This window comes from Hippopotamus amphibius, chromosome 8 (genome assembly GCF_030028045.1).
Source record: "Hippopotamus amphibius kiboko isolate mHipAmp2 chromosome 8, mHipAmp2.hap2, whole genome shotgun sequence".
Taxonomy (NCBI): Eukaryota; Metazoa; Chordata; class Mammalia; order Artiodactyla; family Hippopotamidae; genus Hippopotamus; species Hippopotamus amphibius.
In genome coordinates this window covers 70,256,320-70,282,395 of record NC_080193.1, presented here as the reverse complement: position 1 = coordinate 70,282,395, position 26,076 = coordinate 70,256,320, and the positions used below count along the sequence as shown (strand labels likewise).

The window sequence follows — 26,076 nt, the reverse complement described above, 5'->3', positions numbered from 1 at the left end:
TCTGCAGGAGAGGAGGAGTTTGCAGAGATCAGGGAAAAGGAAAGATCAGTAATGCAACAAAAAAGTCAAGATGAAGAAAAGGAAAGGATGGGTGAAGGCAAGGAGAATGATCTGGGAAGGTGAGAGATCAAAAGTAAGTCACCAATAGGTTGACCTTACTTTTCAATATTCTCAAACCAGCAGCTTTCTCTAACACTAGAGGGCACGAACGCAAACACACACACACACACACACACACACACACACACACACACACACACACACACACACACACACACACGGTGGTGGGAGCAACCCTGAGCAAAGGCAGCTTTCATACAAAGCTAAAGATATGGGGGCCCCAAGGATACTCCAAATTTCAGGGGGTTGGGGCAGCCAAGTGTTTTTAGCCCTGCAAATAAAATCTGGGAAGAGTGACCGCTATTTCTCCCAAGGAAACCGCTCAAGGATTGAGTGTTATGACAGTTGAAAGCAGACAGTCCCCACTGTTCCTCTCCTCTGTCTGCAGCACCTTTGCCTCAGGAAAGCTCCCACCCTTTCCAGGTTAGTTTTCCCCGGATCCCGAAGCTTCTGTGTTTATCTCTCCCACTGTCTCCTCCTGCGGCTGCCTGTAAATGCTGGAGATGTAGACTCTCCACCTGGAAATTCAACGGATCCTACTCAAAGAACGGGGTAAGGGGAGGGGCGCCCACAGCTTTCGCTGTCCAAACCAAGCAGATTCCTTGCGCCCGGCAGCGCAGCGCCCTCGGACCCGGGGAAGGGAAGCGGCCCTTGTGACTCTCATTCAGCCCCTCGACTCCACAACAGCCCAGACAAGAGCACTCTCTTTCCATCCCCGCATCCCCTCCTGCTCTGAGAAGGGAGGTCGCTGAACCTGGAGGTCTCTGTCCCTGGAGGTGCCCAGAGGTGGGCCAGGTTTGCTCCCCTGGTCAAGGAGCCTCGGGATCTGGGAGCTGGTGGTGTTCAGGAGGACAACGCAGGAGAGATAAGAGAGGAAGACAGAGGCAGTGAGCAGCAGAAACGGAAAGAAAATACAGCAAGATGGAGAGACAGCGGAAGAGACAGAATAACAGGGACATAGGGACATCCCAAGAAAATTAGGGAGAAAGAATGAAAAAGAAACAGAGGGACCCGGAACGGGTGCGGTGGGTCAGAGAAAAAGAATCAGAGAAAGCAACTGAGTCAGAAACAGACAGAGAGAATGAGAGGCAAAGAAAGGCAGAAATAGAGAGGAAGGCAACCGTCGAGGAAAACACCCGAGACCCTGCGCGTCCCCAGTGTTGGACACGCAGTGTGGAAGAGCCCGCGCACCGCAGCTCCCGGCCGCCCGCAGCTGGTGGGAGAAAGTTGCCGCGGCAGGAAGGCCGAACCGCCCACGGCGCCGAGCGCCACCAGGGCGCAGAGGGTAGCCAGCGCCCCCCAGCCCGGCCCGGTAGCGGAGAAAGCACGGGTGGAGAGCGGGCTGTGGTAGAAAGTTGCGCGCCTCGCAGTCCTCCCTCCGCACCTGCAACAGCGGGCGAGCGCGCTTCGAGAGCCCGGGAGGCAGCCTTACCGGGTTCGCCGGAGGCACTGCCCCGGGACCGGCCCGGGGCGCTCGCCCGCTGTTGCAGGTGAGGAGGGAGCGCCCTGCCACCCGCTGCGGGACTTTGCGGCGCCCACCCGGGCACTCCGGGCCGCCCAGAGAAGACTCGCCCCAGACAATCAGAGGAGGAGAGGGGAAGCGAGAGAGAGCCGGAGACCTGCTATCGTGGCCAGGGATCCAGCGAAGAGGGAACGGCGGTCCACGCACGGAAATCAGCCTCCGACCCAGCCCGGCAGGCGCCGGCCGGCCCCGCCGAGTGCGGGGCACGCTGGAGCCCGCGCTCACCTGGAACCCGAGCCGGCCCGCGAGCGCCGCGCGCAGCCCCGATTCCCGCCCGCGCCTCTCTCTTCACACTTCCCCGCGAGCAGAGCGATCTGGCTCCGGCCTCGGCCAGCCCCAGAGAGGCGCCCTCATAGCGCAACAGCGGGCTGGAGGGCTCCGCGAGGGCGGGCGCCGAGGCCGAGGAGGCGCAGGAGACCAGGCGAAGGCTCCTAGCACATTGTCACCTCGGCAGAGCCGCCGCCACCGCCTGGTCACTTCGCCTCCTTCCCCCTCCCACCCAGGCCCGCTCCCTCCTAGCCCCTCCTCCTCGCACGGTCCCTCCCCCTCCCGTAGCCCCAGCCTGGAGGCCTCTCACTGGGCTAGTATCATTTACGTAACCAGCACCCCCAGCCCTCCTCCCTCCCGGCTCCTGCTCCTCCCCGGGCTGGGGCGGTGCGCTCAGAGCGCGCTCCAGCTGCTCCTGGAGCCCCCGCTCCTGCGCTGTGCACAAGTCCCGCGATACTTGGCAGTCACAGCCCCCAAGAGCTACGGAGGGTTCTTCTCCTTTCCCCCTAGAGCGTCCGGCGACCCCTGGCCGCCTCGGGTCCCCACAGTGCGAAAACAGGCTTGCGTGTACTGTGTTGGCCCAGTGCACCAGAAAGCCTCTTAGAGGGGTGTTGGGGAGGGGGGTCGCAGACTGCCCTTGGAGAAACCTCTAGCAACCCCACCCCCGCTGTCGGCTCTCCAGTGGAGAGAAGCTGCGGGAAACTTGAGGTTTAGGTGCCCTGAAGCAGGAAGGACAGACACGAGTTTGGCCTCTTGTCCATTACAGTGCGTTTACCCTGGCAGGATCCTAGTGTTCTGGCTAGCGACAGCTGCTGCCACCGAAAGCACTGTAAGAGACCTGGAAATGCAAAGCGCTTCCTTGTGCTCTTAAATTTTTTAGAGAGCGGTAAAGAAAAAAGCGAGGCTTTGAATTCCTTTCTCAGTCAGGAAGATAGGGTCTTTAACACCACACACACACACACACACACACACACACACACACACACACGCACCTGAATGCCTGCATTTCAGAGTAAAGTTAATGTGTAGTGTAGTAGAAAGTCCATGATACTAAATGAGTTAAAATATATGTAAAGATTTTAGAACAGCGCATGAAACAAGGCACAAACTTAAGACTCAGATATTATTAGCATCCTTAGACTTGGGACCCTGTCCCCACTGCCATATGGGAGGGACTCTTCTAGGAAATTGGGACTGCTGAGTTCGAGTCCCTGCTTTGCCATTTATTCACTTTTGGTTCTTGGTTAGTTTTGGTTCTTGACTTAATTCAGTTTCAGTTTTCTTATTTGTAAGAGGGGGTAACATAAGGGTCCTTTCCTCCTCTCACGGGGTCACTTCATGTTGTCTTAGCTCCCTTTTCTTAGTTTATGTGGCAAAACTAGGGGCAGATATGAGAGTTACTCCAAAAATATTGAGCCATATTGTAAAAATATATACTATTAATTACAATCTAGTATGTCAATGACATTCTTGATTATATTCATGAAAGGCAATTTTTAGAAATGTTGTCTTTATATCTTTTCATGAATCATTGTCTAAATTGGTATATCATTTTTTTACAGTAGAAACACAACATTGTAAAGCAACTATACTCCAATAAAAATTAATTTAATAATAACTTGGTATGATAATAACTATATGAATATTCCCTACTATATTGTCCACCCTGCCCAACCTCCCTCCCACCCCCATCTGTTGGGGAGCATCTACCAGAGGGGTTTCTGTGCATGTGCAAGGACACAGGGTGCCACTCATAACACCAAGGACACTGGTCTTTTTCTCTATTGCTTGCTTTTGTGAGTTCTGTCATCAAGTCACTCACCTCTGCATGGCATATTGAGAAAAGCTATGGGTCAGCAGGTAAAAGATAGAGCTTCTAATGCTGGCACAGCCACTTATTAGTCATATGTCCTTGAGAAACATATAAGCCCCCATTCTCACATTTTTAATCTCTAAGGAAGGTAGCAATACTTCAGTTTTTTAAAAAAGGTAGCAATACCATTTTGCAACCGTCATAGTAATATTTAACTAAGGCAAAAACCATAAAACTAGTTGGTAAAAGTTATACATGTAGTCAGTTATTTATGTAGTCCCAAAATACCTCCCTGGGAATTATTACCTTTTGCTCTATAACACATCAGCCCCAAACTTAGTAGCTTAAAACAATGAACATCTATAATTTCTCCAAGTTCAGTGGGTTTTCAGGGTGATTTTCTGCTCTGGCAGGCTCAGTTTGGACCAAATGGTCTAGGACAGCCTCACTGACTTGTCTACCGGTTGGCAAGCTGATTGCAGGCAGGGCTCAGCTGGGATGGCCCATCGTTGTTTAAGCTGGTTGTCAGCCTTCAGCAGGCTAGTCCTGACTCCTTGAGTACTGGTAGTTGCAGGATTCTGAAAAGCAACAATGGAGTGCAAACTCCAATGTAGAGCACTTTTGAAAGTTCTGCTGACACACATTTACCCAAAGAAGTTACATGGCCAAGCCCAGATTTGAAGGATGAATAATATACTCCATGTCCTGATGGGAGAAACTGCAAAATCATATTGCAAGGAAGAATGCACACACAAAGGGGAAGAAGACCCTGAAGCCATTTTTGTAATCCATAAGTTCTTTCTAATTACAAGGGAATAGAAAAATCCTTATAGTGAATAAATCTGGTAGATATCATCTTAACCAGATGATTAAGATTAAAATCACCAATAATGGGATCAGGTGACATCATGACCTCATGATGCACTAAGAAGTACACATTATAATTTATTTAGTTTTCCAGACCAAAAAATAAAAGCATGATCAACTATAATCATGAGGAAGCAAAAGACAAAACTAAACTGAGAGAAACCCCTCAAAATATCTGTACTTTTCGAATATATCACTGTGATGAAAGTCAAGAAAAGGCTGAAGCACTGTTCCAGACTAAAGGATATTAAAGAGACATGACTACTAAATACAACATGTAATACAATGTGAATTAGGTATTCAACTGGAAAAAAATACATAATTATAAAGGACATTGGGACAATTGGCAAAATATGAATAAACTCTATAATATCTCATCTCTAGGTCTTTTATCTATGTTAAATTACAACTACTTTTGTATCAACATTAAATGTCCTAGTTTTGATAATTTTACTGTGATTACTCTAATGAAGTATTTTGGAGTAAAAAGGGCATAGTGGCTACAATTTGTTCATAATGATTCAGAAACACCTATATGCACCAATTTTAACAGTTGTTAAATTTGGGTGAAGAATATAAGGGAATTCTTCATAGTGATTTTGCAAATTTTTTTTGTTTAAATTTTTTTTTATTTTTTATGGTAATCTGTTTTTAATTTTTCATACCATTTTCCACAGTAGCTGCACCATTTCACATTCCCATTAACAGTACACAAAAGTTTCTGTTTCTCCACATCCTTGCCAATGTTTGCTATTTTCTTTCCCTTTTCCTTTCTCCCTTCTTCCGTTCCCTTCTCCTCCCCTTTCTTCCTTCCTTTCTTTTTCTTTCAAATGAGAGAAGAAACAGTCTGCTTATCTCACAAGAAGGTTAGATGCAATAATTTATGTGAATGAGTATTAAATATAATATATTGTACTTTTTCAAATAGGAAATTAAAATTTTTTATTTAATCCATAAGGAGTTATTGCAAGTATTTGTTTAGATAAATGGGATGACCAACATTGTACAATTAATCAGTTATAAGGCATAGAATGACCTAAATGGAGAATATCCTGAAGACATTAATATGAGTTTATCAGGTACAACTGCCCATCCTGTGGTTAACCAAGAAGACAAATTAAATATATATATTTAATTATGTATATATAATTTATATATATTACATATACATATATATGCTGAAAGTAAATTGTCAGTTTTGGGCAAATTATTAGCAGTGAAGGAGAAGGAAAAATGTGTTATATAACTTAGAGAGTTTAAGATTGGATGTGTAGGAGAAAGGAGATGCCTAACAGTTTCTCTGCTAAGATAAACAGAAAGCAGGAATTTTATTTTCTAAAGTGAAAATCTAATAATATTTATTTTTAATTATAATACTTCAGTGGCTTTTCATTGTTTTTAAGAAATAGTCTAAAATTCCTAACATATCCTACAAGACCTTTATAATCTAGGCCCTACTTACCTCCTTAGTACCTACAATGAGCTAAAAACCAGGGTAGGTACAGAAGATAAAGAACAAGCCCCATTGAACTTAGAGCCTAGTCCTTCATCCAGTGAATATCTATGGAATATTTAGACCATGCAACGTGACTACAACAGGTGAGCAAAAGGACAGTGACTCTGTTTTCATGAATGCTACATGTTGTTCTGCTATTTTCTAAACAAATAAGCAAGTATGTAATTATGTCAGGTGGTAACAAATTCTCCGAAGAAAATTGAGACAGGCTAAGAGCTAAGCTTTGCCTGTTTGCCACAGATAATTTATAGATATCCCATGATATATTGATCACCTCACCCAACAGGAATAGCCAAGTAGGGTGGCCTCAAGTTGCCAGAGTCCATAGCCAGGCAGCCTCTGATCATAAGGAACTTGTTCAGAGCTCTTTGGATAATGGCCTAAGCAAGTAGTATCTGAGTGTGTATCCAGTTCTTCCTGTAGTGAAGATAAAGAGGTGTCTACTTCTGGACATCTGCTTTAGCATTCAGCTGCAAAAAACTGACAAGGCCTCATGGAATGGTTTGAGGATTTTTTTTCAGGAGCGAAGAAACATCACGTGAAGTTCAAAATGTAACCCATTGCAGATGGGGGAGCAAGGAGGTTGGGCAGGAACTTCTAGTGAGCATAGCTCCAGTTAATGACCCAAAGCTCCACCAACATAAATATCAGATAATCCTATTCTCTATGCTGCTGATTTGCTATTTTTGTGGTAGCCATGTCAACTGCAGATTGGCTATTCTAATAATACTTGGACATTCTTCAAACTCAAGCTTTATAATTATTTTTATTTTCCTGTGAACATATTTGAACATATTTGAAATCCATTTATATCCACAAAAATTCAAAATCACAGCTATTAATGAAAGAAAAGTAGAGCTGATATATTTTAAATACCATTTTAACTGATATAAACATCCAGTTATAAAAGTAAATGCTTAAGCTCTTTTTTACCTACTTGTGCAAACAAATTTTCTCACCTATGAGGTTGACCAACTAGTATATCATCATTGAAAATGTCATAATTAGGAAACTTTATAGCTATTTCAAGTATAAAACCTATTAATATAAAGTTGAGTTCATGGAAGCACGATCTCATTAAAATATTTTTTAAATATTCTATTTGGAAGCAAACAATTCAGTATATCTTATATTCCTTGATATATTATTTTTATAATAATAATTTAATAATGTGAAGAAAATGTAATTAATTTTTTAGCCAAGCTCTATATTGGTACGCTAATATTTGCTCTAGTTTATCTCCTGATCCATAAAGCCCTTTATCCTTCTTGGCACCTGACACAGTTGCATATTTAGTTTTCCCTATTTGTGTGATTAATGCCTGTTTTTTCCAGTATACAGTAGGACACACCAGGGTGAAGTATAAGTTTATAAGGTGGTAGTGGGGGTGGAGGGAGTTGTTGTAGCTTCACTCCAAGCAGGATGCCTGTTGTAAACATTTGTTTTTAGTGAATAAATCAACCCAACAACCTATTAATCAACAGCTAGGCCTTTCCTGTAAATCTTTCTCTTCTTTATCTTCCCTTTCCTCACTAGACTTTTTCTCTCCTTGTTTTGAATTTTTGATTGGGCAGTTATCATTAGTGCCGAAGAATTAGGAGAAACAACTAATTTTTAGCCCACTAAAACCTTTCAGCACCACGGAGAGCAACAAACGAGTGTTTCCCACCAAATTTGTGGTCAGCCAGCCTGACTAAGCTATTATTTAACATTCATTGACAGGGATACGTAAATAGATAGTAAGTAGGACAATGTGGAAGAGACTAAGCCACTATTCAGCATTCATAAAGAGAGATAAATAAATAGACTGGAAAGCATGACGATGTGGAAAAGCATTGGCATTCAGTTAAGGGAATGTGGGTTTGCTCTCATTTAATCTCTCTGTATCTCCCTCAAATCAAAAGACAAACTGAGGTGAAATGGTAAGTACAATCAGAGTTCGAAGCATGAAGCAATTACATATCTACCACCTCAAGAGCTTTTGACTTATGTATACCATATGGCCATATCCCTTCTTAGAAGAGAAATCCCTGGAAAGCAGGGACTGTATCACTGCTTACCAGGACTGAGTGTAATGCCTGGCATATAAGGAGTATTAGTCATGTATTCATTAAGTATATGTACTAAATTACATCATCCTGTCAATAATATTTCACTTGCTTATTAAAGGTCAAGAATAATCCATTATATTGGCAAAACTATTTTCGCATCTAAGAATCTAATAATCTCTATTTAAAATTTGAATATGAATGCTTATGAAAAACAACTACATAGCCAGTAAACTTTATTGATTTTCATATTTTAAAGCTATATTTAAAATATCACCATCTTGTAATGAAGAATTTTCCAGCATATAACTGTAACAACCGCAGATTCCTTTAGCAAACAAAAAGCTATTGTCTTACAGAGTTAAAGTCAGATATAAGAAACAAAGAAAAGTATTGAAGCCACTATTTTTAAATTTAAATATTAAAAAAAGATTCCCAGAACCATATTAGGTTTTATTTTTCAGCCTCATTTCTCTCCAGCTATACTATTCAAAGCAAATTATTTATGTTGCTACACAATGTACAAAACAAAAATTATGTGTACTGGATAAGAAAATTTTAAATAGGTAAGTTCATAAACCATTCAATGTTTAACAGGGAACAAGTAGAAAGTACTAAGTAGAGTGTTACATATTTTTGTCCTGAACTGTATCTAAATATCTGGTTAGAATCTGGATAAAAAGGAGAGAATGTTTCACTTTAAATCCCTGTTGCCAGAATAATGACTACCATTTAGTAAGAAAGGTGACTACAATTAACTGCGAGGAATTTATGAAACTTAAATAAAGATATATTTCTCTTTATTTTGAAAGAGTAGTTCATATTATACTACAGATTGAATATAAAAAGTGAACATGCTATTATGATGTTTCATTGATTAGCCTGAAATGCATAATAAACCATTAAGTCAGAAACATGTAATAGTTATGATATAGAAAGAGGAAATTATACATGTGTGTATATATGTGTATATATATATATTTCCTGGAAAAATATAAAGCATTTTATAAATGTAAGGTATCATAATAACAAGCATAGAATTAAAACAGCAGATTAAGAACAAGAAAAATTATGGAACATTTAAAAAATAGGCCCCATGATTTTAAACTTAAAAGACAATATTAAGAAAGACATGTTAGGGTACAGTATGCAGTAATGTTTTAAAGTACTATTGTCTTGGAACTATCATTAGTATCATATAAAAGCAATCAATTTTATTAGCCATAAAGAGAATAATAATAGAATTATTCTTCCAAGAAGAATTTCATAAACATGGGAGTTGACCTTTCATGATTTATATTCTAAAATGTTAACAAATTACTGGTTTGTAAAGAAAATAGATTTTAATGTATTTAAGTATATCATTGCTCCAAGAATATACAAAACAGTTCTCAAGGTCTTTCCATATTTTCAGTTACATCAATTTGGCTGACATATTTTTGCTGCTTCTTTGAACAAAACATCATTATATATGTATGTATGTATGTGTATACATGTGTATCTGTGTATGAATCTATGAATTATAGTACAATTAATTTTTATAACATGAATGCCCAGAGTTATCTTTCCAAGTGTGCAAATACTCTAAGATTCTTGAATGTAAAATATCAGCTTTTAGAGCTACCACTCATTAAACACACAATGGGATTAAGTGCAGCATGTAACATGTAGGCATTATATTGACTTTCAAGGATACTTTAATATTCAATGATGAAAATTTTCAGAGTGAAAACCTGAAATTAATACTTCCTTCGCAACAAATCCACGAGCTATGTGAGCTGCCAGTAGCTAGATTTTAAAAATTGATATAAAACCTAGTGTCATGGCCTCTAGAAACCCATTGAAGAAAGGAAGGTACAGCAAAAGTTAACTATATTTATTAGAATCAGATTTTCAAAAGCAGTGCTTCTGCTTCCATTTCCATCATAAACAAACCATAGAATTAGTAAATGAAAAAATCACCCTCATATTTACTCATCAACCTATACAAAATTGTGTGTGTGTGTATTTTCATCTATACATCATCTTTCTTCTCAAGCTCAGAGGCCACAATCGGTTTGTAGACTTTAAAGCAAAACAGACATGGAATAAATGTTCTGACACTTAGCAGCGATGTGACCTTGGGCATGTACATTTCGGAGAAGTAGTCACTTTTTTTGGTAAAATAAATATGCGTTATATATCAAAGTAGATGTTTCAAGAATTAAATGATGCAGTATATATATATATATATATATATATATATATATATATATATCTGGCTCATACTAGGTACACAACAAGTGACACTATTTCTAAGGTTCCTATATTTTAAATGCTATTATCATCAATTTTCAAATATAATGAGGGCTTAAGGTGAATTCTAGATTTCATGCTCCCTGCTTTGGGAACAATGTAAGGTAGGAACTAAAGTGATCAACACTGAGTACATATCAGAAATTCTCTCACTGCTTTTCCCCCTCCTCAAAGCTCTAAACTCAATAATGGTTCTAACCTAGAATCAGAATAAACATTTGTACTATGAATAGTTTCAGAGTCATAATTACTACCCCATCACTTGCACAAGTGCACATGTGCAAGCATCACACACACAACCATACATGAGCACACATATATGTACGGATTCCACTTTAAAATGTAAGCTCCATGGGTTTTGTCTGCATTGATCACAGAAATGTCCCAATAGACAGACTGAGTGTCTGCCACTTAACAGGGGCCCAATAAGTAGCATGTATCATCACATAGGCCTACATTCTTCTCTCCTCAATAACCACTGCATACCAGGAGAAAACTGGCTTTTTATTAGTCTCTTCATGATCAGCATTTTTAATGGTCTCTAATTAGGCAATGAATGCTCCTCTGAGAAGATCATCTTACCAATAACCACCTGCTTAAGCCTCCGTAACTCTGCACATAGAAGAAGAGGAGAGAATCCAACCGATTTAGGACCAAGTAAATAAGCAGGTAACCCTATCTCATATTAGTAGTTTGGCCTTATGTTTGCATAGGTAACTGTAGCAAGTACCAAGGGTGTCCAAAACTGGCTAAGGTGTGAAAATGGAGGAAGCTTTTAAGAAGTAACAGAAACAGAGGTAGGATCTGTTTTTCAGGACCCAAAGCACTCCGATAATAATAACTCCAACATTTTTGCAAATTCAGAACTTTACCAAGAATTATGGAAGATAACTTTCATTTTAGCACAGTATTTTGCCTTTTGACAGCCCAATTTTCAGAGTTTCAGAAGAAAGTATAATCCCTGAATAAATGCATGTATTTGCATGCAATTTATTTTCCCATTATTGAGAAGTAGATTATCTAGGACTTCTTTTTCCCACTTTTTAAATCTACCTTTTAACTATTGAGTTTTTTTGTTATCAGTGCCAATGGAAAGAGGAGCCAAGTTTAAATTATGAACTTCACTGTGATAAATCATGCTACAGAACTATCTGAATTCTAAGCCAATTATTTTATTAATACTGAATAATACTGCAGCATTTACTACAAGGTTTTGCAAAATCTTCCATTAGAAAGCTCTGAAATGATGATATTTTAGATTTCAAAACAAATGTTCACTTTTAAAAAGAAATTTAGATGGATATGTCAATAACATTAGAAAGCATTCCCCAATTTTCATTTTATAGTCACTATATGTGGTTCAGAGGCAATCTATGTTGTTCCTTTTTTTCTTCTAATATTAATAGATGGATAGTATTTTATTCATCTACTTCCTTTGTCACTTATTAACCTCTCATATTTTGAGATAAATATCCAAGAAAAAATATTGCCATAAATAGCTCTCTGGGGCTAAAAGAACACATCATTTTCTTATTTGTTTCATCTAGTAAGGGATATATTTCTCTAATAATGTATCATATTTCAAGATTCAATACATGAAATGAAAGCCAATCCCCAAAAGTACAGTATAAGTAAGGAGAAACACCAAGCCAGAACCTGGTTGGAGATTCACCTGTTTATGAAGAATAGACATAGCTACAAAGAGCTGTCATGAGGGTCAGGAGCAGTATTCCAGTTACACAATGATTCTAGCAAAACATCTGTAGGCATGGGTTTTGTATATGTGTCTTCATGTGTTAAAAAAATTAATTCCATATTAGAAAATTAGGATATTTTTCACTAAAAATCTTGATATGTGGCTTGTCTTCAAAATTAGAAGATCTAGAAAAATTGAAGCTATGTTGCTAAATGCAAAATGGAGCTACTTCCCTGGACCAAGCAGCTGTCATTTCTCATGTGGACTACTATAACAGACTCCGTTTCCATCCTTGCCTTCCTTGAATCTATTATCAACAAAGCAGCTGAACGGATCCCATTGAACCCAAGTTAGGACACATCACTATTCTGCTCAAAACTCTGCACACCCCTCCACATCTCAGAATCCTTTCAGTAGCCTATCTCTTTGACACTTTCTCACTCTGCTCCAGTTATACTGGCCTCCTTGCTGTTTCTCAAATAATTCAGGCATGATTGTGCATTTCCTGTTCCCTCTGCCTGTAATGCCTTTCCCCCAAACAGTTGTATCTTAAGTTTTGACTTAAATGTTATCTTCTCTATGAAAACTAACCAGGTAACTGAATACTATGCCACTGACACCCCATTTTCCCTTCCTTAGTTGACTTTCCTCCATGGCTATCACTACATATAGATTTTACTAGTGTATTTTATTTGTGTCCATCTTATAGAAACAACTTTAGATAATGAATCTTTGTATATTTTACTCTTGCTATATCTCATTCTCTAAGAATCACATCTGGCACATAGCTCTTACTATGTAAGTTTCTTTGAACAAATAAGTGATGGGGTATGATTAATTTCACTACTTTGCTAATGAGGGAACTAGAAGCTAGAGTTATATCATTTGTCCAAGATCACAGCTAAAAAACTAGAAGGGCTATTTCCAAACCTTGTCAGTGGGATATAAGGGTTCAATATCTTAATAATCAGGTTACAAATATATCAAGAAGAGGTATGTGATATTCAAGGAAAATAGAAAAAAAATTTCTGTGTGGAGGTGTAGAATATTCCTATGTGAATAAATATGCAAACTCTATCTTCATTCTTTTATAACACCTGTCTGTCCTCTAAAAATACAAGGTTATGGGACTTCCTAGGTGGTGCAGTGGTAAAGAATCCGCCTGCCAATGCAGGGGACACGGGTTCGAGCCCTGCCCTGGGAAGAGTCCACATGCCATGGAGCAACTAAGCCTGTGCGCCACAACTATTGAGCCTGTGCGCTAGAGCCCATGAGCCACAACTACTGAGCCCATGTGCCGCAACTATTGAAGCCCATGCGCCTAGGCCCCGTGCTCCACAGCAAGAGAAGCCATACAATGAGGAGCCTGTGCACCACAATGAAGAGTAGCCCCTGTTTGCAGCAACTAGAGAAAGCCCGTGTGCAGCAATGAAGACCCAACGCAACCAATAAATAAAAATAAATAAATTTATAAAAAAAAAAAAAAAACAAGGTTATGACCCTTGACCTAAGTGGTTTAAAAGGATAAACCAATGGTTGTATTAGTGCTTTGGTCCCATTGCTTCTCACAGCTGCCTACCTAGCTCTCCTGCTTCATATCCTCTGTATTAGGATTAACCTATACTTAGGATCTTTGTTTGAAATTATAGTGACTTTCATTTTTTCTCATTTGAAGTATGAATTATCTTTTGAAGTAGAACAAAGTTCACAACTCACATATGCATAGCTCTGTGAATTTCACAAAATGAACACATCCTGAACAAGTATTATGCTGATAAATATATAAAAACCAGTCTCCCCACCTCCCTATAAAACAAAACAAAAACATTGAAAAAATACAGCTTCCGTAATGTGAATACTCCCAACCTGGCCAGTTTCAAGCTACCAGCTTGATGCCAACCAGCCTGCAAAATTCAAAATTTTAACAATCAGTTTTTGCAACTTAATGCAAGGCAGTTACAAGATATGACTAAAACCCAAGAAGCCCTATCATGTTTATCCCTCTAATCACTACTTCCCTCTTTACCAAAGGCAACCAGTATCCTGACTTCTAACACCTATTTTTTAACCTTAATTTAAAGTAATCATACACACTCTTCCTCTCATTTTTGTGTTTATGAAATGTATCTACGCATTGCAAGTACTGGCAGATCATTAATTATCAATGCAGTATAATATTCTGTATGATGTTACGATTTATACTCTTCTTTAGAGTTGGCAAATATTTAGTTTGTTTCTAGTCATTGATTAGCACAGATAATATTGCTATGAAAATTCTGATGGATGTCCTTTGGTGAACACATTCGCTCATTTCTGGGGCTGATACTCAGCACACTTTCTTCCTTAGAGAAGAACTGATGAATCAGAGGATATATCAGGTTTATTTGAAATGGCCAAAAATGGTTCCAAAGTAATTGCATGAATTTACAATACTGACTAGAGTTTGTGGGAATTCTAGTTTCTCCACATTTTTATTGAGGCAAGAAATTTTTAATCTTTTAAAATTGTATGCATTCTGGTGTATCTCATTTGGATTTCAACTTATTTCCCTAATGACTGCTGAGATTGAATCAACACTTTATTTTTTTAAAGCTGAATAATATTCAATTGCATAGATATATGACATTTTATTTATTCATTCATTCAACATTTGAATGTTTTCACTTGTTTGGCTATTATGAATTATACTGCTATGAACATTCAAATATAAGTTCTTGTGTGGACATATGATTTAATTTTTCTTGAGTATATACCTAGGAGTAGAAATGCTGGGTCATACAGTAACTGCATGTTTCACATTTTGAGGATTTGTCACACTCTCTTCCAGAGCAGCTGCAAGATTTTAAAGTATGTGAAGGTTACAATTTCTCCATATCATTGACAATACTAGTTATTATGTCTTTTTGATTATAGCCATCCTAGTGGGTGTGCTGTGGTATCTCATTGTGGCTTTGATATGCATTTCCCTGATGGCTAATGATGAACATTTTTTTATGTGTTTATTGGCATTCAATCTTCTTTGGAGAAATGTCTATTCAGGTCCTTTGCCCATCATTTGTTTGTTTTTCCTTTGCCCACTTTTTAATCAGATTATTTTTCTTCTTATTATTGAGTTCTAAGAGCTCTCAATCTTTCTTTTTATGGTTAATGCATTAGATCTTTTTTAAGAATCCTTTCCCCACTGCTAGATCATCACGATAGTCTCTGATGTTAATTTCTAGAAGCATTACTGATTCACCTTTGATTTTTGAATTTATATTATGTTGGAATTCATTTTTAATGTATGGTGTAGGTCAAGATTAACTCTTTCCATGTGGATATTCAGTTGATTCAATACCATTTATTGGGAAAACAATCTATTCCTCATCATTCTTAAGTTTTAACTTTGTCACAAATCTAGCATTTATATACATGTAGAACTGTTTCCAGTGTCTATATGATTGTAAGATATATTTCATAGTAATATCACATTGTCAAAATTAATGTAGTATGACAATGTTTTGATTTCTGTAGGTGAAGTCTATTTTTCTTCACCTTCTTCAGGACTGACCTGATTATTCTTAGCCCTTTGCATTTCCATATACATTTAGAATCATTCTGTCCATTTTCCCTCCAAATCTGCTTGGTTCTGTTTGTGTTATACTGAAACCATATATTAATTTGTGAAGAACTGAATCTTTTTTTTAAAAAAAAAGGGGGACTTCCCTGGTAGTCCAGTAGTTGAGACTCCATGCTTCCAACACAGGGTGATGCGGGTTTAATCCCTGGTTGGGGAACTGAGATCCCACGTGCTGCGTGGTACAGCCAAAAAAAAAAATACAACCTTCAAAATATCTACTCTTCCTATTTGTTAACATGTTATATGTTCCCATTTATTGTTTCCTTTGTTTACTTTCGATAATATTTGAAGTTGCCTTTGCAAATATTTTGTGCATTTTTCATTACATCCTGAGGAATTTGACTTTAATATAAATTATATTTCTAATATTTAATTTTTTTCTGATATTTAGAAACATAACTGCTTTTTACATATGAATTTTATATCTAGCAACATATTTCTAAAAGTTAATCTGTGGTTACTTTTGGATTTTCTAGGTCCTTAATTGTTATTTGTAATAATGACCATTGCATTTCTTTCTTTCCAATACTTATGTATTTATAGATTTGTTGAGGTATAATTAACATATGATGAACTTCATAAAGTGTACAATTGGATGAATTCTGACATATATATACACCCTTAAAACTATCACTGCAATGAACAATGAACATATCCATCAGCCCACAAAATTTCTTCCTGTGTTTTTGTACTTGCTCCCTCATGAGTCTCACACCAACTCCCTTCCCTTTTCTAAGGCAATCATTAGCTTTATGTCACCATAGACTAGTTTGTGTTTTCTAGAATTGTATATAAATGAGTTACATAGTTTCTACTATTTTTCACCTGACATTTCACTCAGCATGATCATTTTGAAATTAATTCATGTTGTTGCATGTATCAGTAGTTCATTTTTTTTCATGCTGAGGGGTATTCCATATATATATATCATAATTTGTTTATCCATTTGTCTGTTGATGGATACTTGGTTGTTTCCAGATTTGGGTTCTTACAAACAAAGGTGCTATGAACTTTTGTGGATAAGTCTTTGTGTGGATATATGCTTTCATTTATTTTGACTAAATACTTGAGAGTTAAATGGCTAAGTTATATGGCTGTTATATGTTTCAAGTTTTAAAAAATCACCATGGTGTTTTATTCAGTAGTTATACCATTTTACAGTGTATGTTCTGCTGTTGTTGCATGGGTTGTTCAATAAATTTTGAGTTGATTCAGTTGATAGTGTTTTTCAAGTTTTTATATAAGTACTGATTTCCCATGTCCTTATATCAGTTATTGAAAGAGCATTAGCTGAAATCTTTAAATATTTGTAAATTTGTCTATTTCTCCTTTCAGTTCTTTGCATTTTTGCTTTACATATTTTGAATTTCTGAAAATCTTGTTGACTAGGTAATCTACTTCATCTAATATTACCACAGCCACTGCAGCCTGAATGTTTGCATAGTATATATTTAAAGTATCTTTCTTGTAGCAGTGTATAGTTGAGTATCTTTTTTAAAATTTATCCAGTCTGGCAATTTCTGCCTTTTAATTTTTGTATTTAGACCATTTACATTTAATGTGACTGTTACTATGGTTGGATTTAAATCTATCATCTTGCTTTTTGCTTTCTATTTATTCCATGTATTTACTACTTATTTCCTTTTTCTTCTATTCCTGCCTCCTTTTAGATTGAGTACTTTTATGACTCCATTATATCTCCTTTTTTGGATTATTAGCTGTAATTCTTTGTTATTTTAACAAATGATTTAAGATTAATAGTAAACATCTTTAACTTATCACAGTCTGCCTTCAAGTAATATTATATGATGTTACATATGGTGTAGAACTTACAGCAGTATACTTTATTTCCCCTCTTCCAGCCTTTGTTTTATTCTTGTTATACATCTTATGTCTTCATATGTTGTAAATTTTATAATACATTGTTATCACTTTTGCTTTAAATCATTCATTATCTTAAAAAAGATATTAAAACTAAGAAAAAGGTTCTTTTATATTTATCTATATATTTATATATTTGGTGCCCTTCATTCATTTGTATAGATGCAGATTTTTATCTGGCATCATTTTTCTTTTCCCTAAAGAACTTTCATTACGGTTTACTGTAGTGGAGGTCTGCTGACAACCGATTCTTTCAACTTTTCTGTCTTTAAAAGTCCTTCTTTTGACTACATTTTAAAAAAGATATTTTCCTTTATATAGGATAAGGATATAGAATTCAAGATTGATTGTGGATTTTTTTTCCCTTTCTCAGCATTTCAAAGGTATTGCTTCACTCCTTTAGACTTTAATTGTTTTCAACAAGAATTACATTGACATTTTTATCTTTTTCCCTCTAAATGTAATGTATCTTTTTTTTCCTCTTGGTAATTCTGAGATTTTATTACTTATTTTAAGCAATTTGATTATGATAAATTATAGCATAGTTTTATTCTTTCTTGTGGAGATTCTTATAACTATGGATTTATAGTTTCCATCAAATGTGGTAAATCTGTTAATATTTCCTAACATTTCCTCTATTGCCTCCCTCTACCCTCATCTGGGATCTCTGGTTACACCAAGGTTACTTGAAAATGTCCCACAGATCCTGATGCTCCTCTATTTTTTTTAAGTTTTTTATCTCCTATATTATTATTTTTAGTTTCTGTTACTATTCCACCTTTTTTTCTACATCTTATCTGCAGTTAATCTTATTTTGTGCATTTCTCATCTCAGAAATTTTATTTTTCACCTCTAGATATTTGATTTGGTTAATTTTTATATATTCACTTTTTCTAATCATGCAAAATCTTTCTCCATCACCTAAATATATGGAATATAGTTATGAAAATTGTTTTAATATCCGTGTCTATTATTTATCATAGATGTCTCTTCTGTGTCTGTTTCTGACTGACTTTTCACCACATTATGAATCATATTTTCCAGCTTCTTTCGTGGTAATTTTTGATTGGTTGACAGATACTGAATGCTGGAAATTTTTGTATTTCTATACATTTCCTTGGGCTTTATTCTGAAACACAGCTTGTTTGTCTGGTCATAGCTTGATTTTTTTTTTTTAAGGCTAGATTTTGAGCTTTGTTAGGCAGGACCAACAGCTTATTTTCCTAGGCTTTTTCCTCATTACAGAGCTGAAACCATTCTGATGACTCTATCCAGTGTCCTACTTATAGGAACAGAATCTATTCCCAGACCCTGTGTGAACTTCAAGGATTTCTCTCTCTGCTTCGGCAGTCCCAAGTAGTTTCTACACACATATGCTTGTTAGTACTTACCTGAATATTTAAAGAGCCCATTACAGACTTCTGGAGTTCTCTGTGCAGCTCTCCAGACTTCTGCCTTGCAAACTCTATAACCTTGGCCTCCGTGGCCTCCTAATTCTGTCCTCTCAACTCAGGGTTATTGCTGAGATCTACCTTGGTTTTCACTCCCTACATTCTCAAGGTCACAAACCGGGGTAATTGTAGAACTTGCCTTATTTTCTCCTTTCTCAAAGTTCAGTATCTTCCATTGCCCGATCACCACTGTCTGAAAACTGTTTTTTCATACATTTTGCTGGAAGCAGAATTCTAATCCTTTTATTTCCCTTCCTGCCTCATTTCACTGCTAAGCAAGAAAACAATAATGAACAACAGTTCATTATTGATATAAGAGACTTAAGAGCAGACATTGTTGTCTTATTCCTATTCTCTAAGGGAAAGCTCTAGATAATTCACTATTTAGTATGATTTTTATTGTAGAATTTTGTGATGTTCTTTTTCAGTTTAAAGTGTTTTTTTCTATTCCTAGTTTTATCCTGAATGTTTTAACTTTTCTCACTTGCCTTTTTTATGCTTCCTTTGAGATGACAATTCCTCTGTTAGTGTGGTGAATTATACTGACTACTGAATATTAAAACAATCTTACACTCCTGGAATATATCCAACCTGAACTTGATATAGTATTTTTTCATATTTCATTGGTTTTGCTGTCTGATACTGTATTTAAATACTTTTACAGCAAAATAAATGTGAGAGAATGACCTGTAATTTTCCTTTCTTCTAGTGTCCTTGTCAGGTTTTGAGATCAAAATTTTGCTAGCCTTGGAAAATTAATTTTTCTATTCTATGAAAGAGTTTTCATAATATTAATACAATATCTTTCTTACATATATTGTAGAGTTCACCAATAAAAGCATCTGAGCCAGAAATTTCTTTAGCAAGCTTTTCAAATATAGATTCCATTACTTTAATAGCTATGAAAACCTCAGATTATCTATTTCATGTTGTTTCCATTTGGAGTAACTTTATTTTTAGCCTAAAAATTTGTGTTTATCTAAATTTTTATTTTTATGGCACAGGATTTTTTTTTCATTATTTTCTCCTATTATGTTTTTATTACCCATAAGATATATAATGATATTCACCTTTTCTAAAATTCCTGATATTGGTAATTTGTATTTCTTCAAATTTCTTCATAGATAATATCACCAGATTAATTTCACTAGTATTTTCCAAGAAGTAATATTTGGCTTAGTTGGCTTTCTCTATTTCATATTTGCTTTCTATGCATTAATTTCTATTCTCATATTTACTATTTTTGTCTTTCTACATTGTTTACATTTTAATTTACTTATACTTTTCTGACTTCTTGATATGGAATCTTAGAGATTAATTTTCAGCCTAAGTGTATCTGGTGGACACCATGGATGCCTTGCTCAAATTCTCTTATATTCATTTTACCAGTGCTATATACTCATTTCCTGGTTTCTATCTTTGCTGCTGTGTGAAGCTATAATCACTGTGTATACACTTTGTTACAGTGTATAGCTATAATCTCTCTCAGAGGATTACCCTCAGGATACTGAAACTATCTCATCTGTGAGAATCCATAAGCGCCTAGGAGCCTAAATCCCTCTTGTATGGTACACAGATTCCCTCAAATACCTTTTACTAGTGCCTGGATTCTCCCAGTTTCTGACTTGCAGTTGAGACCATCCTCAAAGAATTCCCTTTGGAATACTTAAGCTACCTTGACTATTTGGAGAGGCTGAAGTACCTAGAAGTTTACATCTTCCTGGAATAGACTGTAGTCAATTGCTGACTGATTCAGAGGTCCAAAAGCCTGCTCTCTTGCTTCTAGAGGAGACTCACACTGAGACAAAATCTACTCTCTAGAGTTCTTCACAGGATTAGGCTGAGGTTGAGTTTTTAGATGAAATCACATATTTTGTGCCTTTTTACATTTCAGCAACCTGCTTTCTCATTCACTCCTTTATGAGTATCTCTCTGGAATATTTCCCAATAAATCATTGACTTAGGAAGAGCTTCTGGGAAACTCAAACCTAAGACATACTACACATTCTCCTCTAAGCACTGCTTTCACTTGGTAAAACTAATTTGACATATACCTTAATTTTGTTATCACAGCTCCAAATGTTTTCAAATTTTCATTATAATTACATTTTTACCCCTGGATTATTTAGAAGTATGTTCCCTAATGTCTAAATACCTGGAAATTTCCATATCTCTTGGTTATTGATTCCTAGTTTATTTTCAGTATGATCAAAGAAAACATTCTGTATGATTTCATTTTTTTCAATGTTTTTTTAGGACTTTAGTATATGTTCCATATCTGCATCACTCTTTTATACTTCAGGGTGCAATATTATGTGTGTTGGGTGTGTGTGTTAGTGAGCACATATATTTGTTAATCACGTTATTCAAATCTTCTATTTAGTTTGTTTGTTTGCTTCTGTGAGTTACTGAGAGACATATTCAGAATCCTTGGTTATGTTTGTAGATTTGCCTATTTATTCAAATCTGTCAATTCTTTCCATATAATTTGAGGGGAGGGTAGTATTAGACACATTAAAATTTACAACTGCAATATAAATAATCTATCCTGGTAAATAGATCCCTTTATCATTATGAAATGTGTTATTTATATTGAATAATACTTTTTTCCTTAAATTCTTTGATGATAATTTAACTACACTGGATTTTTGGTTAGTTTTTACACACAATATATTTTTTCATGCTTTTACTTTCAACTTTCATGTATCCTTATATTTATATAAGACGTTTCTCTTATAAACAGCATGACATTTTGTGTCTATATTTATTTTATTTTATTTTTTTAAAGTATTTATTACAGCCTCTCATATGGAAATACTTTGATCAATTTCTGTCTTCCTCAACCCACATCTTCTCAGTCATTGCTGTTTATTTGTCTTTATTTTTTTGTCTGTTGTATATCTTTGTTGCTGTGCATGGGTTTTCTCTCGTTGTGTGGCACAGGGAATACTCTTCATTGTGGTGTGTGGGCTTCTCATTGTGGTGGCTCCTCTTGTTGCATAGCATGGTCTCTAGGCACATGGGCTTCACAGTAGTTACAACACTTGGGCTCAGCAGTTGTGGCTTACGGGCTCTAGAGTGCAGGCTCAGTAGTTGTGGTGCACGGGCTTAGTTGCTCTGCAGCACGTGGGATCTTCCCAGTCCAGAGATCGAACCCATGTCCCCTGCACTGGCAGGCGGATTCTTAACCACAGTGCCACCAGGGAAGTCCCCTCTATATTTATTTTAGAAATATTTATTGGAAAAAAATTGCTTTAATGTGGACATCTCTCCAGGTTATCTAATTCTAGCCTTTCATTATCTTTGAGCTATTTTGTAAATCTGTAAATCTGTAGATATGTAAATAATGTCTGGTTTGGTGGAGATTTGTCTTTCCTCCCATCCTGAGGAAAAAATTTTCTACTATATACATATTGATTTTATTATTTCTTATTTATACATGTGCTTGTTCTTAGAATTCTCTTTTGAACTGGTTATAACATATGCCAAGTTTACTCATGAATCTGAGTTAAATAAACTAATGTGTTTATTTTTATTTTTATATAAGATTCACGAGTTAATTTGCTATGAGAATTATCTATTATTACCTTCACATTAAATTATTTAGACCATTTGCATTTAATGTAATTTCTACTTAAGTTTAAATCTTACAAATGTTTTCTATTTTTCCCACCTATTTTCCTTTTCTTTTTTGATTAATCACTGCTTTCATCACTTTTAAAATCCTCATTCACTTTTTAGGTATGCATTTTTTTTCTTGGTGAGTACCTGTATATATTACAACACATACTCTATTTTTGTTTCTTCTCTGATAATGGTAGTGTTTTGATAGCTCTCCTCTCTTTACTTCCCTTTACTTCTCTTTACTTCAGTCTAAGTCTGAAGGCCAAAAAAGACCAATGTTCCAACTCAAGCTATTAGGCAGGAGGAAATCCCTCTAAGTCATTTTCCTCTATTCAGGCCTTCAATTGATTAGATGAAGTCTTCTCACATTGGGGGTGCAATCTGGCTTTACTCCCTCTACCAATTCGAAGATTACTATTATTCAGGAAACCCTCACAGACACATCCAGAATAATGTTTGACCAAATGTCTGGGCACTCCATGGCCCTGTCAAGTCAACACATAAAATTAACCATCACACTATCTTTTGTCAATTTTGGAAAATATTCACCACTATGTCTTCAAATATTGCTTCTGCCTCTTCTCCTTTCTTTTATTCTGGGACCTCCAAAATACCAATGTTTTATCTTTTTATCATGTCTCATAAGCTCCTTTTACATACTTTGCATTCTTCTTACTCTCCATGCTTCAGTATAGATAGTTCCTATTGACATATTTTCCAGTTCACTAATCTTTTCTTTTGCTATGTTTAATTTGCTATTATATATTTATACATGTATTAAATTCTTAATAAAATTTATTGTATTTTTTTTAGTTCTAGAATGTCCAACATATTACATTTTATATATTCCAGTTTCTTGATGATATTTTCAATTTTGTGATACATTTTCCAGGACACTTTAATCTCAGTTATTTTAGAAGTCCATGCATGATTACTCCAATATTTGGATTATCTGGTGGACTAATTTGTTTTCCTTTTCCTCTAATTTTTTTTTAATAATTTGCCTCTCTTTTGGCAGTCTTGATATTTTTATTTTTCATTATATGCCAGTCCTTGTGTATAAAAAAATAAAAAATTGAGTTTGTAACTGATGAAATCTCTTTCCATAGGAAAAAAAAATACATATTTCTGCTTTATCACAACCAGTTTGAATAAGAAAAGATGACTTTCATCCAGTTGAGAACTGAGTTGTTTGAAGATTTTTCCAGTCCTTTTTGAAAGCTGGTATATTTCCAGGTTACCCTTGCTCTTAGGTTGTGACACTTCCAGGTTCCCAAATGTACTATCTAAGACTTCTGCTCTTTGATAGTTTCTGTTCTGGAATTTTTGCTTTATCAGCTTATGAGATGTCTAAAAATCTGTTTAAGTGTCTCTTTTTGTTTAATTTCTTGGTCTCTCAGCTCTGTATGACATGAGCTGGCAAAAAATTTTAAAAGAAAAAGTAATTAAATGTTAGGCTTATTTCAATTTATTTCCCTTTTTTCACATTCTGGTTACCTTGCTAGTTCTCTGATATGGGTCAGATTTTGTTTTGTTTTGTTTTGTTTTTGTTTTCTCACCTTTTCTAGTTGTTCTCAGTGGAATAGTTCTTCCCCAACAAGCTATTTTACCATTATTGGAAATATAATCTCTCTAAACTTCTACCATCTTCCTCTGCACCCACTATCCTTTCTTTTGTATAGGAAAACACATTCCCTAAGATTTTTCTACTGGCCTCATTTGTTTTCCCTTTAGACAAGCTTAACTCTTAAACCTGAAATATGTCAACAATGAAAATTTAAAATGTAAACACCATCTCTTGTGTACTTTGTTTTGAATGTAGACTTGAATTCTCTAGATCTCGAAAATACATTGTTATAGACACAGACTATTTACTAAACAAGGACCTCATTATAATTCTGTACTTACAGATGTTCTGCTTTAAACTTTAAATCTAACCATAACACAGATGCTCATATGATTTTCTCAAAACATAGGCACACTTTGTATAGTAAAAATTATTAGAGAAAGTTGGGGAAAAGCATAAATACTGCGTTGTATATTTCAGGAAGTGTTTCATCTCTGGGATGAGATGGATATGTACTCAAATCCTGGCTTGACCACTTATTACCTATGTGATCTAGGATTTAATATCTTTATCTCCTCAATTTTCATTCTTGTTAAATCAGTCTTTAATACTTAAGTAACATAAGGATTTTGTAAGTTTAAATGACATAATAGGTATTAAATGTGTAACTCAAAATTTGCTTGACTTAAAGTGCTCAATCAATATTAGTCATTTATATTCTTTGAAAATAATTTTTCATGCTAAGTAAAATTATCTAGGAATAAATTAGAATTATGCTGGAATTCTGGATTTAAAATGATAAGGGAATAGATTATTTTAGGTTAAATATATACACATTTTTAAAGGTGGTGAAAATTTTTATATATAAAACAAAATGAATTACAGAGGAGAAATGATTTGAGGTTCAAAAGAATTCCTTTATAGGAAGGAAAAGTATTAAATATCTAAAGTTCTTACTAGGGAGCCTTAATAATTTAAAATTAGGTTAACTGTCAAGAGTATGTAATAGAGCCATAAAAGTATATAAAAATTAGGAGTGGTTGATAGTAAACCTTTAAATTGTTGTGAGATTTTAAGATATATTCCACTGAGTAGTGTACTACCTTGCAAGTTAAAGCACAACTGATTCTGAAGTTGTGTTCAGAGAATCATGACATTTTAGAACTGTAAGGGATGCTATTTAAAAGATAAGAATTATCAGACCTGGAAAGATTAAGTAACTTTCCAAGGTTACACACATAAAAAGGCTGAGATATAAGAGATTAGAATCTGTGTTGAATACCTTTGATCTACCTCTTTAGTTGCACTCTCTATCCTGTATCCTGCACTGTGGTCTGAAAGGCTTCTGGTTGAATTCACCCAATGGGCATCATTATCAGGAGATTAGAGAAAGGCAGGAGAGTGAGGTCAAGGTATATAATCCTTGTATAGCCTCCCTCATGGTCACTCTGGATTGACTCCATTGTTTGCTTAATATTGTATTTTATGCCAGGCAATCCTCACCACATAGCTGTTAAAAGCTGCTGTTACAAGCCTCAGGGTATTTCATTATCCCTGTGGTTTACCTCTGTTCTTCCCTTTATTAAGCTTTTTCACATTACACAATTGCATGTTCCATCTTTTTTCTGTTTGGACACTGATGCACACAGAAATCATGTCTAACTGGGAGCTCAGAATTTTGTGGTTCTTTACTCAACATTTTCTGCTTCACAATATGATCAGATTATTGCTTCCTGAAAAGTTATTGATTTACTGCAGAGATTACAAAGAATGATCTGATCCCCAAGTAT

The 26,076-nt window shown here is 36.1% G+C and overlaps 1 protein-coding gene across 1 annotated transcript in view; it reads right to left on the bottom strand.

Annotated features, from left to right (window-relative positions):
• The window catches only part of GALNT13 (polypeptide N-acetylgalactosaminyltransferase 13), a 535,071-nt gene extending 533,011 nt beyond the window's left edge, over window positions 1-2,060 (bottom strand). The window contains exon 1 of the mRNA XM_057746923.1: window positions 1,740-2,060. The gene's annotated coding sequence lies outside the window, so the exon portion shown is untranslated. The remainder of the gene's footprint in view (window positions 1-1,739) is intronic.
• Between the last annotated feature and the right edge of the window lie 24,016 nt (window positions 2,061-26,076).